The sequence below is a fragment of the Micromys minutus genome (genome assembly GCF_963924665.1).
Source record: "Micromys minutus genome assembly, chromosome: 3".
Classification (NCBI taxonomy): domain Eukaryota; kingdom Metazoa; phylum Chordata; class Mammalia; order Rodentia; family Muridae; genus Micromys; species Micromys minutus.
In genome coordinates this window covers 165,744-178,070 of record NC_137972.1, presented here as the reverse complement: position 1 = coordinate 178,070, position 12,327 = coordinate 165,744, and positions in this window count along the sequence as shown.

The window sequence follows — 12,327 nt, the reverse complement described above, 5'->3', positions numbered from 1 at the left end:
TTCTATTCCTTTTCTGTTTGTTGCTGTTTGTTTTTTGAAACTTTTATTTTGTAGTCTTGCTATGTAGCTCAGCCTAGCTTAGCCTTCAACTTGTGATCTTCTTGTCTCAGATTCTTGAGTGCTAGAATTACAGGTGTATATTACTATGTTTTGCTTTCAAATGGTTGATCATTCAACTGTTACATATAATATTTTAAAGTATTTGATGATATAAAAGTGTCATTTAAAAACTTTTAATTTGTTCTTTCCTTCCTTTTTAAGTTCCTTCCCTTTCTTTTCTACCTTTCTGAGACAAGGTCTCACTATGTCTGGAACTGGTCTGGAACCCTTTTTGTAGATCAGGCTGGCCTCAAACTCACAAAGGTACAATTGACTTTGTCTTCTGTGTGCTGGGATTAAAGAGATGTGTTCTGAATGGGTTGGAATATTTACAAAAAGAACTGTCAGTATTCAGTTGGTAATTACTTGGGTCCTGGTTACACTTTCCTGGCATTCAAGAGCAAAGAAGAAATAAGTTTTGTTTTTAGTTAATTTGCTTATAGGGCAAGACTCTATGTGAAAGAACAGAGACCTCCTTTTGTAGGAGGAATGGATTAGGAAGAAAGATAGCAATCTGCAGAATATGTAGAGAGGACTTCAGAAGCTTAAATATGATCTCTGATGTTGTGTTGTAAAGAGAAAGAACCTGGGGAAAGAATTTCTGGGCCCTGGAGAAGCCTGAGAGCTAAGTTTTCATTTATTTGAACATCAAACGCTCATTGCCAGTACTTCAGTACCAGAACTACCCAGACCCTCACCCTGAAGTATAGAGTGACCTTGCTTCTTCTTGCACATGTAAAACTGTAAGACTCTGCTAGATTACATTTCCTGCTTCAAAATACTGAAAAACAACCAAAATTGTGACACGTTGGAACTAACATGAAGATAATGTTGTGATTTGTCTACCTCCAAAATTCATTAGGAACCTAACCTCCAAGGTTAGGAGGAGAGACCTTTAGGAAGATATTAGAGCATGAGGATTCTTATTTCTTGGATAGTTTATCAAATAGTTGGAGGGAACTAGCTAGTACCCCATTCCTTTCACTACCTCCTCCTCCTCTTTCTTCTTTTTCTATATGAGGATATAAGAAGAAGGTACCATCTGAGAAATAAAGAACAGCCCTCACAAGGCATGAAATTTGTACCTTGACCTTGGCCTTCACAGTCTCCAGAACTGTGAAGGAATAAATTGTCTAGTCTCAGGCATTTTGTCATAGCAGTCCAAGTTGACAAAGATATATCTATTTATCAGTTAAACAGAATTAAGATTTAGCAAATAAAATTACATTATGGTTACCTAACCTTGGAGACTGAACTTAAGCTATCAGCATGCTTAACTATCCTTAACTGTATCCTTAGCTCTCTAAACAATTTTAATTTGACACAAGGTCTTGTTAACTTGCTTTATGTCACAGACTTTTCATGGGGAGACACAACACATATATCCATTCACCCAAGAAAGAGAACCTATAACAGACCAAGGTAACAATTGCACCAATTTTTAATTTAATAAACCAAATGAGTGAGTTTTTATTGAGTTTAATAACAGGAGTATGAATGAGTGAAAGGTTACTTTCAAGGAGTAGGGATAACTCAAATGCATTTGCATCTCTAGAAAGTCCATCCTAAGCGTGAGTGATGAGTTCCTCAAACTGCAACTCGGGAACATTGTTTGCAGTTCCAAACTCTTTCTTTATGCAGTTTGGTTGGTTAGAGGTCATCATTCTCAGCAACTATTTATTCTCTTTTATATTGTTGGTAAGGGTCATTACTCATCTTCCAAGTTCTATTGTTAGAAGACATGTGACCTTTTGTTTGCCTCCTGTTTACTACCTGAGACTCCCAAATGAAGGGTTTTGATTTGAAGGGAATATTACAATTCAGAAGAACATGGCTTACAGCAATTGATCAGGCTGGCCTTGAACTCACAATCATAGCTTAGGAAGATCTTGAACTTATAGTCTATCCACCTTAGCCTCCCATGGATCTGGAATTCAAGTCATGTATTATTGTGCACAAAAATTTCAGAAGGAAACTGGGTCTGCAAAGGTGAATTGACTGATTAGAACTTTAATGACAGTGAAGAGTTTGGAATTTGTATGTCCAGAGCCCAATTACAATTTATCATTGGCTGCCTTTAGCCCTTTAGCCTTTCCTTGTCTACCTTATATCCTATGACTAACAGATAAAAACCTTCTGGAATGTGTTAAAAAATCTTAGGTTTTACTAATCAAAGGGCCAAGAGTTATCAGATAACATCTAGACTTCCCAACCTATGGGTTGCAACCTCTTTGGGGTTGTATATCAGATATCCTGCCTATTAGATATTTATAATACAATTCATAACTGTAAAAATTATGGTTATGAAGTATCAGTGAAATAACTTTATGGTTAGGTGTGGGGCGCCGCCCACACATTCCCACGCATTCGCCATTACAAGATGGCGCTGATATCCGGCTGGAGTTAACAGTAAATAAGCCATGTGCGCACACGCTGGGTAACTTTTCCGCCTCATGAGTTCCGCCTCTTCCGTGGCGTCATAGGGCCTGGTGAGTTTCAACCAATCAGGGGGCTCCGCGTCCAAGGCAAGGACTGATCCCTTTATAGGGGGCGAGCTGGATAGCTCTCTCTCTTCTTCCTTTCTTCTCTCTCTCTTCCTCTCTCTCTTCTTCCTCTCTTCTTCCTCTCTTTCTCCCGTTGGTTTTCGGCCGTCTCGTGGAGCTTGTTCGTCCTGTTCGTCTTCTTGGATTTCTTGGTTTTCTCCGTCTTTTTCGTCACGTGAAGCAAGTACTGGTTTTCCAGAGCAATAAAGTTTACCGCAGAAGGATTCTATTTTGTATGCCGCGTCGTTCTTGCAGGCGAGATGGTTGCGCGGGACAGTTAGGGGGTCACTACAACATGAGAAAGTGTAATAAAGGGAATAAAAGGTTGCAGCATTAAGAAGGCTGAGAACCACTAATAAAGGGTCCATACCTGAGATTTTTTCCACTGTGCTTTAACTGCCTATTTAACATTTCCATCAGTGTATTTTAAGTGTCTTGATATACAAATTTCTTGATTGTGTCATTATGAAAGCTTCATGAAACTTCTTCCACGTTGTAACCTAAATCTGTTCCAGGCCAAGATCACTCAGATTTGACTTCAGAATAAGCCATCTTTTATCCTCTTTGAGGTAAGTTGTGTTTTGTTTTGTGTTGATATTACCATCTCTGGCTTGTCACCTGGGTTTTGATAAAGGTTAAAAGTCATTTAGTAGATGGCAATACCATTCAATATGAAAAAAACATTCTTTTTAACAAACTGTGCTAGGACAACTAGGAGAGCCACATACAGGAGATGAAATTAGATGCTATATACAATAGGAAAAATTAAAAAATGATTAAAAACTCAAGCAGGATCAAGTAGGCTTCATCCCTGGGATTCAAGGATGGTTTAATATACGGAAATCCATCAACGGACTCCACCATATAAAAAAACTCAAAGAAAAAAACCACATGGTCATCTCACTAGATGGGGAGAAAGCATTTGATAAAATTCAACATCCCTTCATGTTAAAAGTCTTAGAAAGAACAGGAATTCAAGGCCCATACTTAAACATAATAAAAAGCAATATACAGCAAACCAACAGCCAACATCAAACTTAATGGTGGCAAACTTGAAGCAATCCCACTAAAATCAGTGACTCGACAAGGCTACCCACTCTCCCCCTACCTATTCTACATAGTACTGGAAGTCCTGGCTGGAGCAATTAAACAGCAAAAGGAAATCAAAGGGATACAAATTGGAAAGGTAGAATTAAAACATCACTGTTTGCAGATGACATCATAGTGTACTTAAGTGACCCCAAAAATTCCACCAGAGAACTTTTACAGCTGATAAACAAGTTCAGCATAGTGGCTGGATATAAAATTAACTCAAACAAATCAGTAGCTTTCCTCTACCCAAAGGAAAAACATGTGGAGTAGAAATTAGGGAAACGATACCCTTCACAATAACCACAAAAAATATGAAATACTTCAGTGTGACTCTAACTAAGCAAGTGAAGGACCTGTATGACAAGAACTTTAAACCTCTAAAGAAGGAAATTGAGGAAAATAGAAAGATCTCCCATGCTCATGGATTGGAAGGATCAACATTGTAAAAATGGCCATCTTACCAAAAACAATCTACAGATTCAATGCAATCCCTATCCAAATTCTAACCCAATTCCTCATAGAGTTGGAAAGAGCAATGTGCAATTTTATCTGGAATAACAAAAGACCTAGAATAGCGAAATCCATCCTCAACAACAAGAAAACATCTATGGGAATCACTATTTCTGACCTTAAGGTGCATTACAAGGCAATTGTGCTAAAAATGGCATGGTCTAGAGATAGGCACGTGGCTCAATGGAATAGAATAGAAGATCCAGAAATGAGCCCTCACATATATGGTCACTTGATTTTTGACAAAGGAGCTGTAAACATTCAATGAAAAAAGAACAGCCTCTTCAACAAATGGTGTTGGTCCAACTGGCACTCAGCATGCAGAAGAATGAAAATAGACCCTTTCTTAGCTCTTTGTACAAAACTCAAGTGCAAGTGGATTAAAGATCTCCACATTAAACCAGGTACACTGAAACTATTAGAAGAGAAAGTAGAGAAAACATTAGAACACATAGGCACAGGAGAAAATTTCCTGAACAAAACACCAATGGCTCATGCTCTAAAGTCAAATATTGACAAATGGGACTTAATGATATTGCAAAGTTTCTGTAAGGCTAAGGACATTGTCATGAAAATAAAACGGCAGTCAACAGATTGGGAAAAGATCTTTACCAACCCACATCAGATAGAGGCCCAATATCCAAGGTATACAAAGAACTCAAGAACCTAGACACCAGAGAATCAAACAACCCTATTAAAAAATGGAGTACTGAGCTAAGGAAAAATTCTTAATTGAGGAATATCGAATGGCTGAGAAACATCTAAGGAAGTGCTCAACATCATTAGCCATCAGGGAAATGCAAATCAAAACAACCCTGAAATTCCATCTCACACCAGTCAGAATGACTAAGATCAAAAATTCAGATGACAGCAGATGCTGGTGAAGATGCAGAGAAAGAGGAACACTTCTCCATTGTTGATGGGGTTGTAAACTTGTACAACCACTCTGGAAATTAGTCTGGCGATTCCTCAGAACATTGGACATAGTACTACCTGAAGACCCAGTTATTCTACTTCTGGGCATATACCCCAGAGAAGTTCCAACATACAACAAAGACACATGCACCACAATGTTCATAGCAGCTCTATTTATAATATCCAGAAGCTGGTAAGGACCCAGATGTCCTTCAGTAGATGAATGGATACAAAAACTGTGGTATATTTACACAATGGAGTACTATTCAGCTATCAGAAACAGTGACTTTATGAAATTCTTAAGAAAATGGATGCATCTAGAGAATACCATCCTGAGTGAGATAACCCAGTCACAAAAAAAACAGACATAATATACAGTCACTGATAATTGGATACTAAAACCATTATGATTAATCTTTACACACCAAGAAAACTTTGACTAATTCCAGGTTACATCTTGTTTTACATGTACTTTATGCTCATTGTAATTAGTAAGATCTTAATGCACACTATCAAACCTTTAAAAAAAACCAAGCACTGACAAAAATGTATTTGTATACTTTTATGCAAGAATGCTTAAAATCTGTACATTTATCTTTGTTTTTTAAAATAAAATTGTTCAATTAAAAATCAATCACAACACATTATGCTTTATGTTTATGCAGCCTCATTGATAATAGTCTATTATGTCCATAAACTAGTTACTAGATAAAAATGTGGTATACCTACACATTGGACTATATTAAGCCACAAAAAAATAATGTGATTACATTTTAGTTTTCTTCTAGTGAATGATTATGAAAAAGCAGTGTGTTTTCCAATATATTTACAAGAAATAACATTACATAGTACAGGTAAAGAAAACAAATTATTCTAAAAAAAACACATGTACATTCATAACTAAGCAACTTAACAAAGTATAAGCAAGAAAGATAGTGTTCTCAGCTAGTTTTTCTTACTGACAGTCAGCAATTTGTGGTTACAAAGAAAGAAGTAATTATTTTTATTTATCCTTAAAATAATCTTGTAAAAAGCTTAAAAGAATCACAAATCTAAACTTTTATATAAAAACCAGTTATATCTGCCTTAAATTCTCAGAATGCATATCTACTCATCAGTAAATCTTAATAGATCATATCAGGAAGCTGAGGGCAAAAATGAGTGTAAGAAATCAATTATCAGTCCAACTTTAGTGAGAGTCACATCAGCCAGTATTGCCATTGTTCATGTTCCCTTACCATAAAGAGTCCCTAGTTAACATAAGAGTGTGTCTTTATGAACTTTAAGTGTTCCCTAAGATTTTCTACATTAGAGGCAGTAGTAAAAACATCTCAACCTAGTTTCACTAACAATTTTATTTTTCCAAATGTTTTCTAAGGGTGGTGGTCATTGCTGACAATGTACATCTCTAAGTTTTTCTCTAGGGTGGTGATACAATCATAATCTGCTCCAGCAGCAGTGCCTGAAAAATCAAGCATTAATGTTGTGAGTGCCAGAGATACTGCCCAGTGAGAGGGCTAGAAGCCCTCTTAGAGTTTACATACAATTCTTAGATTAAGAGGGATGTGAGGGAAGCAAGTAGAGAAGAACTCCATAACGGCATAAAGTCCTCAGAACATAGTCCTCAGAGTTGTGCCACATCAAGGTCCATGCATATGACTGTGGTAACTGGTGGGCTGCATTCCATGAGTTCTAAAGCCATTTGTTATTTCTCCTGCATGGCCCTTGACAGATCTCACTGTGTAACTATGGTTGTTGGTTTGAAACTTACTATGTAGACCTAGCCTTAAACTCATAGAGATCCACCTGCTTCTGCCTCTGATTTCTGGTCCCCCCCTTCCTCCCCCTTTCCTCCCTCCCTCTATGTCTCCCTGTCTCTGTCTGTCTGTCTGTCTGTCTGTCTGTCTGTCTGTCTGTCTGTCTCTCTCTCTCTCTCTCTCTTTCTCTCTCTCTGTGTGTGTGTGTGTGTGTAAATAAGACAGTCTGCCTATATAGTCCTGGTTGACTTTAAACTCACAATTTCCTACCTCTGACTCTTGAGTGCAGGGATTATTATTATGTTCAGTCTTTATTTTTATATCTCTTTAAAACCTTTTTATTAGCATATAATACTCATAGAACATAATGTATTTATGAGATTTTCATTTATGTATACAAGGTATTTTGGTCTAATTCACCCCTCTAAATCCTCTCTCATATGACTAAATATTGAAAACATTATTCTAAGCAAAAGAAATTAGTTCCAAAAGAATATACATTATATAGCTTCTGCTGCCAGACTTTTTTCTTCGGGGTAGACTAGGCAGTGTCTAGTCCCTCCTCATGACCAATGATAAACTAAAATTCAATTACATCAATGTTCACTCTGGGGAACCAATGAATTTATTAGGTTTACTTGCAAAGCATGAGTGAGTTTCTGCACTCATCATGAGTAATAGCTTCCCCATTGTTGAACAGATGGAGTATCCTTCTCACTCTAGCCCCTCCCAAAGACACTAAGACCACATGTGATTAGGCATAACTGTACAGAACTGATTGGAAGAAGTAATTTGGATACTAAGATGAGGGTTCAATGACCCTTCTTATCCTCTTCTTCTGTAAAGAAATGTCAATAGTCAACAGACCCCGGTTTCTATTGCTGTAAAGAGATACCATAGAAGAAAACATTTATTTGGGGCGGCTTACAGGTCCAAAGGTGTAGACCATTATTGACATAGCGGAAAGAATAGTAGTGCATAGGCAGACAGGGTGCTGGAGAAGGATCCAAGAGTTCTACATCTGAATCAACACACAGCAAGAAGAGTGAGAGACCCTGGCTTGGCCTAAGCATTTGAAACCTCAAAACCCCTAGTACCCCATGTCTTCCAACAAGACCACACTTACTCCAACAAAGTCAAACCTCTGAATATTGTCATTTCCTGATGACCAAGCATTCAAATATATGAACCTATGGGAGCTATTCCTATTTAAACTATCACACAACCATAATAGAATTGACAAGGCCAGCTATCCCAGTATTCTTCCTGTTAAGGTAAAAGTACCCAAGTTCTTTTGTGTTACTATTGAATAGATTTAACTTTCATTATCAAAATTATACTACAGGGGCTGAGGAGATAGCTCAGCAGGTAAGAGTGGTTGCTGTAGACAAATGAAGACATGAATTTAATAAACAATCTGGGTATATCTGTGTATATATGCACCTGGAATCTCAGAACTGTGGGGGAGGGAATGGAGAGAGGGTGATCACTAGAGCATCACTTAGAATCACTAAGAGAGCCTGTGTCAAGGGAACAAAGTAGAGAGTGATAGAAAAGGCCATCATTTGGCTTTCACATGAATGTATAGGCATGCCTATATACATTTATGCTCATTTATCACACACAGGTACACTATACTTATATACATATATGTATACATACAGAAAATTAAATTATTGGCTGCAGTGGCATTTGAAACACTAATTTTTCTGAATTCATGCCTTCCAGTAGGGAAGAAGAGAAGGCAGACCTCTTCATGTTAAAGACATTGGGACTTTACATGGTCAATGCTGCTTAAACCAATTAGCCAAATCTTAGTAAGTGGTAAGTGGCTTAATGCACTAACTTAAATGTGTGGTCACATTTATTATGCCATCATATTGAAGCAAGAAATTAGGGATTCTGTTATTACAAAAGAGAACTGGACTATACTCAGCCATGCCTTGTATTCTAGGTTTGTCAACTACTTCCCCAAATTTCTTTGTCTCTTTATCCTCTTTTTTTTTTCTTACAACTTTATTTACAAAAGAGGGAGATACGTGTACAGATTTTAAAAAGCATTTTGGCATAAAACTATATGAACATATTTTTGTTGGTACTTGATTTTTTTTAAAGATTTGATAGTATGCATTGAATCTTTGTCCTCTTTTTAAAATTCTCTTTTTTTTTCTCTGTATTTTTATGTGTATTTGGAATGTGTGGACACATGTGTGTGGATATACATGTGGTGTTCATGAATGTGGATGTCAAAGGTTAATGTTGGGTTAACTAATCACTATTAATCCTCAATAAATATTTACTTTAACCCTAGCCCTAGACAGCTTGACCCAGGAATATTCTAGCTTTGCCTCCAGAGCTTTGGGATTATAAGCTTTTATGTAGGCTTTTATGTAGGCACCAAGGATTAGAACCCTAGTCCTCTTTGCAGTGCTAATGATAGGAATGCAAGTGTACACTTTCATGTTCAGTTCAACTTCTGGGTTTTTGACTCAGCTATTTGCAGAAATGTACTCAAAGTAGTTTGTATATTCTGTGATTTGTAGTACATGCATTACTTTAGCTGATAGAGTATAATTTTTATCATTAAAGTGGTCCTTAAAATGATATTTATGAAACCTTAAAAACATTTTTCTCAGATCAAGCGAATCAAAGCTCACCATTGGACAGATTCAAAGAGAGTAATAGATAATAGCCTGGCTTTTTTTTTTTTTAAAGAGTAATGTTATGTTATATTGTGTACTGACATGTGCTATAAATTTTTTTGTTGTTGTTATTGTTTTTCCAGCAAAATAGGATAGGTTTATTATAGAAGAAAGAATTAACAAGATAGGAGACTGTCTAGTTGAGTAAATACATGCAGATGAGAATTTTGAATTGTTGGTAGTAGCAGTGCCCATAATTACTGCCTCAGTGTGGGTTGCATAGTGAGTGAGTTCTAGGCCAACTTGAGCATGACCTCACCTCAAAAAAAAAAAAAAAAAAAAAAAAAACAAATCAACTAACCAAAAACAGAAAAGGTGGGCGACTAGAGAGCTTGATCAGCAGTTAATAGCATTTGCTATTTTTGCAGAGGACCTGGGTTTGGTTCCTAGCACCCATCTGGTGGCTCACAATCATCCCAAACTCCAGTTCTAGGGGATTCAGCACCCTTTTACGACTTCTGCTGGTATCGAGCACACATGCAGTATATATACATACATGCAGGCAGAACACTCGTATACATACAAAATAAATATTTTAAAATAAAACTAATTTACAAATGGCTTCAGTATGGCACAGAAATCTAATTGGGACATTTTGACAGGAAAGTGGTTTTTTTGTTGTTGGTGGTGGTTTTTGTTTTCATTTTTTAAATGAAAACTGCTGAGAAAGACCCGGCACAGAAACAGAACCTGAGGAAGAGTTTTGGAAATGTGTGGAAACATACAAGAACCTCTTGCTAGGCATTGGTGGCACATACCTGTAATTCTAGCACTTGGGAAGCAGAGGCAGGCAGATCTCTGAGTTCGACACAGAGAAAACATGTCTTGAAAAAAAAAGAGAAAAACAAAACAAAACAAGAAGAAGAAGAAAAAGAACTTTTTAATTTTCTATGTGGCTAGAACAGCAAGTTTAAGGACATCTGAAATGTGTGGAAACACAGTCAGATGCTCTTTGGCAAAATCACGGTGATGATTATGAGACTATGTTGAAGTTCTTTTGACAAGTGTCATCCAGTAAGGAAGATATTGAAGGGTGGAATAGATGAAGGAATGATTCAAAAAGCACATGGAAAGAGACTTTGCCTGAGACAGGAACAAAAACACTTTTTACTGTGAGCCTGGATTCGAGTCCCTGGAGCAGTTTTTCCTTTGATGAAGTCAGAGCTGAGGTAGCTGGGCCTGTCCATTCCTCTCAACAGGGATATGGTAAGCTTGCTATTCAACTAAAAAGTATGCAAGTAGGGTGATGCAGACACCAGAAAAGGCCCATGTCCTCTTAATGCCTTTTGGATATGATGTGACTTATTCAAAGTGATCATCAAATACACACAAGATGTACAGTCAGATAAATCATGACTTACCACAGAGTACATCTGAGTCTACAGAAGAATCGAAAGAGGATGGTGATGACTGACTTGGAGACTCAGGACTGATGTTTACCCATTTATTTAGTCTCTTCACTGAACCACACAGGACCACTGCCACCCTTTTTGAGGAAGCAGTTATGTATGTTGCTGAATAATGAAGACAAGAGAGGGTGATGGGAAATGACTGCTTCTATAAAGAATCAAATTCTGTTTATAGAATGTGACCCTGTCACTCCTTACACACCAAGAAAACGTTGACTAATTCCGGGTTACACCCTGTTTTACATGTACTTTTTGCTCATTGTAACTAGTAAGACCTTAATGCAGAGTATCAAACCTTAAAAAAAAAAAAAAAAAAAAAAAAAAAAAAAAAAAAAAAAAGCCAAGCACTGACACAATTGTATTTGTATACATAAAAATTTTTTTCTTTTATCTTTGTTTTTTAAAATAAAGTTTAAAAAAAAAGAATGTGACCCTGTAGACAGCAAGAGAAGAAAAAAATTTTGATGAGATTTACAGGCAAAATAAACAAGATAGAGAACTGTAATTCTATATGTATAACTTTATTATACTGTACCCCATAAATATGTATAATTATTATGTGTTGATAAAAAACAAAACAAAAAGGCAGTCTTAACTCACACTGAGTCCTTGGAGAACACAGTACCTTTCTAGTAGGGAAGAGACAAGGATGTGTCTATGGCTAAGAAATAACCCAGAAGCCACAGAGAACCTGCTAGCCACTGATTTTGGAAATGCAATCCTTTTTCAGCACCTATAAGCTAGAGATAGTGGTTTCTATATCAGGGTTATGATGTATATAACATGCTTTGAAGAATGCACGACTCACAATCTCAAAAACCTTGATCTTATTCACAGGGTGCACTTTTTTGCTTAGTAGAATATCACAAATATCTTCTAAGAAAAATTACAGACTCATCGTCTTTACTGACAAATTCATGTAATGAGGCCTATATAGAATTATCTGGAAGATATACAGTGCCTAGTATTTCAACCTTCCTAATGCTGTGACCCTTTAATTCAGTTCCTCATGTTGTGGTAATCCCCCAACCATTAAATTATTTTTGTTGCTACTTCATAACTGCAATTTTTCTACTGTTATCACTTGTAATGTAAATGTCTGATAAGAGACCTTTGTGGAAGGATCGTTTAACCCCAAAGAGGTTTTGACCCACAGATTGAGAACTACGTCCTGGAGGCTTACTGAGTACATACAGGTGTTGTGTAGCAATTTTCTCCCAGATAGAATAGTTAATCTTAACAGAAGTCCAATACATAGAATGTTCTTTTTTCCCCACAAAGCAATTTTAATACTTTGTGC